This window comes from Heterocephalus glaber, unplaced genomic scaffold, assembly GCF_053883595.1.
Source record: "Heterocephalus glaber isolate CG9 unplaced genomic scaffold, H.glaber_assembly_v1.0 deba00000809, whole genome shotgun sequence".
In the NCBI taxonomy this organism is placed as follows: Eukaryota; Metazoa; Chordata; class Mammalia; order Rodentia; family Bathyergidae; genus Heterocephalus; species Heterocephalus glaber.
Window position 1 is genome coordinate 12,760,189 of NW_028258163.1, and position 7,227 is coordinate 12,767,415.

Below are 7,227 nucleotides of genomic sequence, written 5' to 3' on the forward strand. Positions count from 1 at the left end.
AACTCCAAACACCCGCTGAAAAGAAGTAATAGAGGAGAAAAAAATAGGTCAAAGAAATAAAATCCCTCTGTATTTCCAAATGAGTGGTTTCCTCCCAGAATCTACAGTTTTTAGAATCCAGCAAGTTTCAGTCCTTTATGCCTCACTTTATAGTTGTGGGTTTGTGAAGTGACCCACGTGCTCAATAGGTCCCCCTGTCTGGAGATGCAGGCCATGCCAAATGTCTAAGCCAAAATGTTGGTATTTGGGGAGGCAATCAGACCACTGGTCTCCACTAGATGTAGGCAGCATGGTTCAAGCAGACTCCTGGAATCAGCACCATCAACTCTAGATCCAGGAACCTACGAAAGCCACACTCACTGAGCCTAGCCTCCCACCGCAGAATGAATGTTCCATGAACTTCCTGGTCTGAGCTTGAACTTCTCAGGGTATGTCAGGGAATCTATCTAGGCCTCACCTTCTTCTCATCTGTCTCCCATTGCTGCGTCTCACCCAGTGTCTGTGATAGGGTGTCACCTCAGTCTTGGAGCAAATCTGTTGTATATGTGTTCTGTGGCTCACACACAATCAACCATTTCCAAGACAGCACCTGTTTAACTACTCTGTGGCAACATGCTGCACTGGATTCCTTCTTTATATCTATCCCATCATGAAAAAGTCACTCTCAGGGTAAAATTCCATTGTTTTTCAGTGAACACCATCTGTGGGTCTCAGGCATTTATTTTTTCTCCAGTGTTTATTTTTCGTAGCCCCTTGTCCAAAGATCATTCAGCTAAAGATTTATGGCACTGTTTCTGTGTTTTCAATTCTATTGCATTGGTCTGGATGCTGGTACCATGCTGTTTCTATTGCTGCAGTTTTATAATATAACTGGAAATATAAAATTTTAATGCCTCCCACTTTACTGTTCTTCAGGACTGCTTTAAATATTTTGGTTCACTTTTGTTTCCACATAAATTTTAAGATCATTTTACTAGTTATAATGAATGTTGTGGTGTGGTGTTTGATTAGAACTGAATTAAATCTGTATTTCTCTCTCCCTCTTTTTTTTTCTTTTTTTTTTTTTTGGTTTTTCCAAACAAGGTCTTGCTATATAGTTCAGGCTGGCTTTGAACTCATTAGGTAGCCCAGACTGGCCTTGAACTCACAGCAGTCCTCCTGCCTCAGCCTCCCAAGTGCTGGGATTACAGGTGTGCACCACCTATATTTCATTTTTTGTTAATATAGCACTATTCCTTCAGGTAGGCTGAACAGGGATGTACTTGGCATAGAGATCCACTCTTTCTCTAAGTGATATCAGTGCTGGCCAATTACTGGCCTGTTTCCTTCTAGGATTTTGGTTCCACCCTTCCATTTCTTCTGGGTATCTGCTGCCCAGAGCTGCCCTGCACACTTATATGTCTTTAGCAGCTGGATGTCTCACCTCTGCTGTGCCAGCACATGTTTGTGTTCAGCCAATGCCTTCTCCAGCTCTGCCACATATGTCTGCTGCTGCTGGACCATGGAATGCAAATTCTTAATGCAGTTGTGGTTCAGCAGCTCATCTTTGGGCATCTCTAGGGCACAGCCCTATTCACAGGTCACAGATTGCTTTGGGCAGTACTCCCGGTCACTAAAGTGAGACATGAGGTTTTCAAGTCAGACAATGGCACTGCCACTGAGCACAGCATTGCCACAGGCAATCTTCAGCTTTGATGTGTTCCCCATGATCTGAGGTACTGGGCAAAGGTGGGCAATTGTCATGATGCTAAAGTACACAAGACACATCTGGCGCTGAGAGAATCACTGGATATTGCAGGCACTGCAGAAAGCATCCTTCCAGAGAGGTGCCTGTACAGGTTCCTCCAAGACTCCACTGCAAATAAGGCAGATAAAGTCTTCATCAACATGCCCCTGGAAACAGGTTACACTATACCTGTTTATACACTATACACATTGAATCCCAGGTCACAGCATGTGGAGACCTTAGGTTCAATCTCCAGTTCCTTCCAAGTGTTGGGGCTCAGGTTCCCTGTTCACAAAGCTCCGATCCCACGATGGCTCCACTTAGGAGATGGTCCAAAAAAGCCATCTTGTTGGCTATTGTCCAACCAAGTCTCCCTTCCCAGTGACAGGTTTCATCACCAAGGAATGAATGTGATGTCACAGTCAGGAGAACTTGCCCTGAACATGGCCTGGACTTTTCCATTCCCTAGTCAGGTTGGAGCTGAGGCCACAGCAGCCAAAGAATAGCCTCCATGCCAGGTCCTAACTTTTCCTAGTAGGACAGGGGAAATGGAAGGATGGGTAAAAATTATTTTTGTTTCTATAAGAAAAGGAAAACAAATTGTTCTCAGGTTTTGACCAGAATTCTTGGTGATCACTAAATTGAGTGGCAATGCTAGTTTAGATTCAGAAGTAGCATTAAGAAACCCAGAAAATTTGCCCATAAATAAATCCTTGCCAGATCTTATAACCAATGAAAAAGAAATGGCATAATAGAGTAAAAGAAAAATATTTTGCATTTCCCTACACAGCAGTAGAGTAGGAAATAATGGAGAATTCCATGTAAATCAGATAGATATAGCCATTTTTGAGCTACATTCTTGTTTATGCTTTGTTTCCTGTATCTTCATAATTCATATTTCCAAAACAAAATTTTAAAATGCTCTTTAAAAAGCATTACAAGGGCCGGGGATTTAGCTCAGTGATGCTGCCACCTGCCTTGCAAGTGCAAGGTCCTGAGTCCAATCCCTGCTACCAAAAAATACATATATATTTTAATGAAAAGTACCTATCTGACAATCAATATTTAAATTGTCAAAGAGTTTAACTGGGACTTGGTTGTCTGAAACATGAAACAAATTTGTTCACCTAAATAGTGTGGCAATTTTGATGAGTTTAATATAGATTCATATCTATATTGTATTTAGATCAACTATGGGTTTACATGAACATATTTATACAACAAATTTAGATCATCAGTAAATAAAAGTATGTTAAATAGGGAACATATTTTAATACAGAAAAAAAACTAATGATCGAGTCATTGGTTGAAAAATATTTTTTAACTGTGTTTATGATCATTGACTCTCCCTCCACTTCAGTGTTATACTGTGAATCAAACAGTATGTAAAGCATCTTCTTATTAAAAATCACAAACTGAAGTGATAGGCATGTTCCAAATTATGAAAACACGTTGATTGAAGCAAGGGCGATGTGATACGCTATATTTTATTATGTTTGTATATACTCATAAATAGTTCAGAATGGAAAAAATTTGACAAATCTAATACTAAAATCAATTTTTCTAAATTACATAAATAAAGTGAATTTTCTTTTAAAAATAAATAAAAAATAAACAAATAAATAGTGTGGCAAATGATTCTTAGGCCATAAGCCACCTGCCCATATCTCTACTGGGGCCCCTAAAGTAAGCCTTGAGACGGATTCCTGTTCCAGTAGCTCATTGGATGATAAAGAGATGAAGGGATGACATGTAGAAAAGTGAAAAAGAAGACTTCCAACAAGGGTGCATGGCCAAGCACCATAGGTAACTGGAGCTAAGTCTCTCTGAAACTCCAGAGTGGTCAACCACACCTCTCAGAGTTACCCAACTTTTACAAGGACAAGAGAGCTGGAAATTTATATCTCATTTCCCATCTGCCCACAGTTGACAAACTCTATGGAGAGTGAGGAGGTCTTTAATTTCCAAAAACTTTAGCAAGGAATGGCTGGCAAAGCAGGTTTTCCAGTAAGAAAAAGCCTTTGAAGAATAAATGCAGTCATGGCAGTTGCACTGAAGTGAAAAGAAGTAAATAGAAAGGGATGACAGGCAGAGAATCAATGTCTTTGTACTAACATCACATCCAAGAATTCTTTAAGAGAACACCTGAGCTGAGAACAAGGCAAAGGCTGAAGAAAGATCCTTAGAATAAAAAAAGAGCCAAAGAGGATAATGGCTAAGTGAGCTCTCTATATCCTCATGAGTAAATGTGTCTTCCAGGTCTCTCCCTCCTCAGGGCTTCACTCTACTGCCAGTCACTGCTGCAGTGTTCTCTTATGCTTTTCAGAAGACACAATTATGTATTCCACATAAACATAATGATCTTCCATTGTGTGCCCAGGCAGAGTGATCAGGCTGCAACATAAGGACATTTGCAATAAATGATGGGAAAGGTGTAAAATAAGAACAACAATAATAGGTTAGTGCTGAGTTGCAGGGGTACTCATTCACCAATTTTAAATCATATATTGTGGAAAGAGCAGAAAGCAAACCTGCTCAAACAAGGAGGTTAACTGTACTAATAAGTCTATGAGACAAATTTCTTTCATATCTATGGATAGAAGGATAGCAAATAAGTTGTGCTAAAAGATCTGCACCTCCTCGGAGGGGATGGAGAAGATTTCAAGTCCAATCCCCAAAGCTACAGCCAGAGAAGGAGCTAATGCTTGACTTGGACCTCAAATGTGTGTTCTCAAGGCAACTGACTGGTATTCTCAGATTTCAACCTCAAGCGAGAAAGGGAATATCTGCAAGAAGGGCAAGGTGCCCTGGGGAGAGTAGTATTCTTGCCACAACTGCACAACACTACAACTCAGGTCTCATCACACCTTCAACCCATCTCTCCTTCTGGCTCTGTCCCCAGAACCCATAACTGATGCCACACACTAGAGGGCCAGGAGCAGGTTCTGGCATGACAGCCACTGTCCCCTGTGTTTCTTTGGTAATTTTCCCACAGACACATGGAAGATGCTCTGAATGCACTTGGAGAATGATCATATCTCATGTCATGCCTGAGAAGCTTGGGGGTGGAAAAGATAATCATTTCTACAGTACTGGAAAACAGAGGCAGAAAGCACCAGAGGAGGTCAGCCCCAGAGGAAGGGAGAACCAGCACTCAACAGTCTCCTGCCACTGTTCTCCTGGAGGTGGTAAATTGATCCTCAGAGAGCACTCAAAAGGGCTCACTCCCTGTAGGCTTTGCTTATATTATCCCTACTTCCTCCAGAAAACACAGAGATCTTCTATTTCTACTTCTCTGCTCCTTCATGGTTATGACAGCGGCAACCACCTCTCCTCTTCAGGAAAATCCAGTGCTGTCAGAGTAATTTCGTGTCTGGATTCCCTCTTATGCATGATGAAAGGTGAAGGGATGCTTAGAGGAGAAAATAAGCATATCAGAGCTAGAAAAATCATGGCCCTCTTTTAAAAAGGGGGAGGGCTCCCTTTTACTTTGCTTCCTCCTTTTGGTTTATAGCCAATAATCCCTAAGCATTACTGTGTGTCAGCCTAGACAAAGTATTTACTATGTGTCATCTTATTCACAGTCCATAAGAAAAAACTTATTAGTGAAAGTGTAACTGTCCATTTTACAGTTGGAGGAACTGGGAAACAGTTTATATAATTGAACGGATAAAATTTCTATGATTGGTGTAGCATGGTGTATAATTCAAATCCCAAGTTTTTTACTCTAAATCTATTGCTTTTCTCCAGTTCCTTAATTCCCTACCACTTCTCAGAAATAGAGAAGTTCCCCCCTCCCAGGGTTTTGGAAATCTGAGACAGCTGTAACAATTTCCTGTCTATGTCAAATGAAGGAATTGGATATGCTCTTCACATCAGACCTATTATTTGCAAATCATTTTGCCTTCTTGGAATAGCCTTGAAACTAAAGTAAAATATCAGAGAAATTAAATGCACTTCATTCAGTTTACATATTCTCTGTGAGACAGGGTCTCGCTATGAAGTTCAGCCTGATCTTCAACTCACTATGTAGCCCAAGCTGGCCTCAAACTCATGGCGATCCTCCTGCCTTAGCCTTCCAAGTACTGGGATTTACAGGTGTGCACCCCCACACTCTGCCAATTTACATATTTTACCATAGAACCTGGCTAATTTACAGTGGGTCTATCTCAACTTTTCTAAGTATAATGAGGATGAAGATGTGGGAGGGGTTTTTGGAATGTTAGTCACAGCAAGCATCCTGTATACAAAAGCACAGCTTTGAAACTATTCTGCCCATATTAATTCTCCCTTCTGCAGCCAATTCAAAGTTCTGCCTTCCTTTGAGCAGCTCCAGCTCAATATGCATCAGGTAAACCTCTTTACTGGTCTGTGAACAAGGAAGTCAAGTAATAAAAGGCAAGAAACCATAAGCTCTTGCTAGAAATATCTACTTCTTCATTCACTGTCAATTTGGTTAAGTCAACCATAAAATGATGATAGCAAAGAGAATCATTTTCATTCATTCCTTCTCATTTACTAGAGCACCTTTGTTAGATTCCCTAAATTGGAGAATTGTGCTGAGAGGCAGCTGGTATAGATCTTTTGGAATAATGTATAAGTGATAGAGTATCCAACTGATGTTTTCACCTAAGGGATAATTATAACCAAAAAATCATTTAGATCTATAAAGTTCTGATACCATGCATACTTGTGTTATATTTTGAATAAAAGTAAATATTTTATAATGAAAGGGGATTAAAAATCAAATAATTCAACTCCCTATCCCTTTAAAGAAATCTTAAAAGGATTAAAAACTAAAAAGAACTACTTGAAGCACCTAGAATTTTCATCCCCTCTCTCCTATTTCTGCATCCAAAGCCTTTGGACAATAATCATCTTAGCAGTCAAGGAGGAAACCACCTGGGATGAGCCATGTTCTCTCACCAGAGCACTCACCTCCATATTTCCTTCTTTGCATGGAATTCCTCTCAAAGTCTGTGCGAACACTGTAGGAGCCTGGGCCACATCATTTGTTTTATATTTTAGTTCCTCAAACTTCATATCACAGGATTTTGTAAAGTTTAAATGAAGTAGCTCATATCCATATATGTGATCTCTCTGTATTCTGTTTGTAACTGTAAACAATCATTTCCTCAGCAAACATTTATGAGATTCCTACCATCTTCCTCAAACTCTGCAGGGCATTTGGGTAAACTTGAATGACACTGACAGACAAGAAGAGCAAAGATCCTGATTCCTGGAAGTACTTTACTATATTCTAGAGACTGAAAAACATCAATGTTATTTACTCACATATTGTGTGGAAGATGACAGGTGTGCATATATGGATAGATGACTCTGTGTGTGTGTGTGTGTGTGTGCGCGCGTGCGAGGCAAATCTCAACATCTTTGGAAATTCACTACTGTAATTAAGCTGTAAATTGGCCGAGAAGATCTGAGTTAGTTCTGCAGACCAAGCTGCTTTCCACTGCTCAGCTCTAACAGTCCCAGCCCTTTCT

At 40.3% G+C, this 7,227-nt stretch overlaps 1 pseudogene; it reads right to left on the reverse strand.

Annotated features, from left to right (window-relative positions):
• Positions 1-1,296: 1,296 nt before the first annotated feature.
• LOC147829041 (E3 ubiquitin-protein ligase NRDP1 pseudogene) lies at positions 1,297-6,769 on the reverse strand (annotated as a pseudogene).
• Between the last annotated feature and the right edge of the window lie 458 nt (positions 6,770-7,227).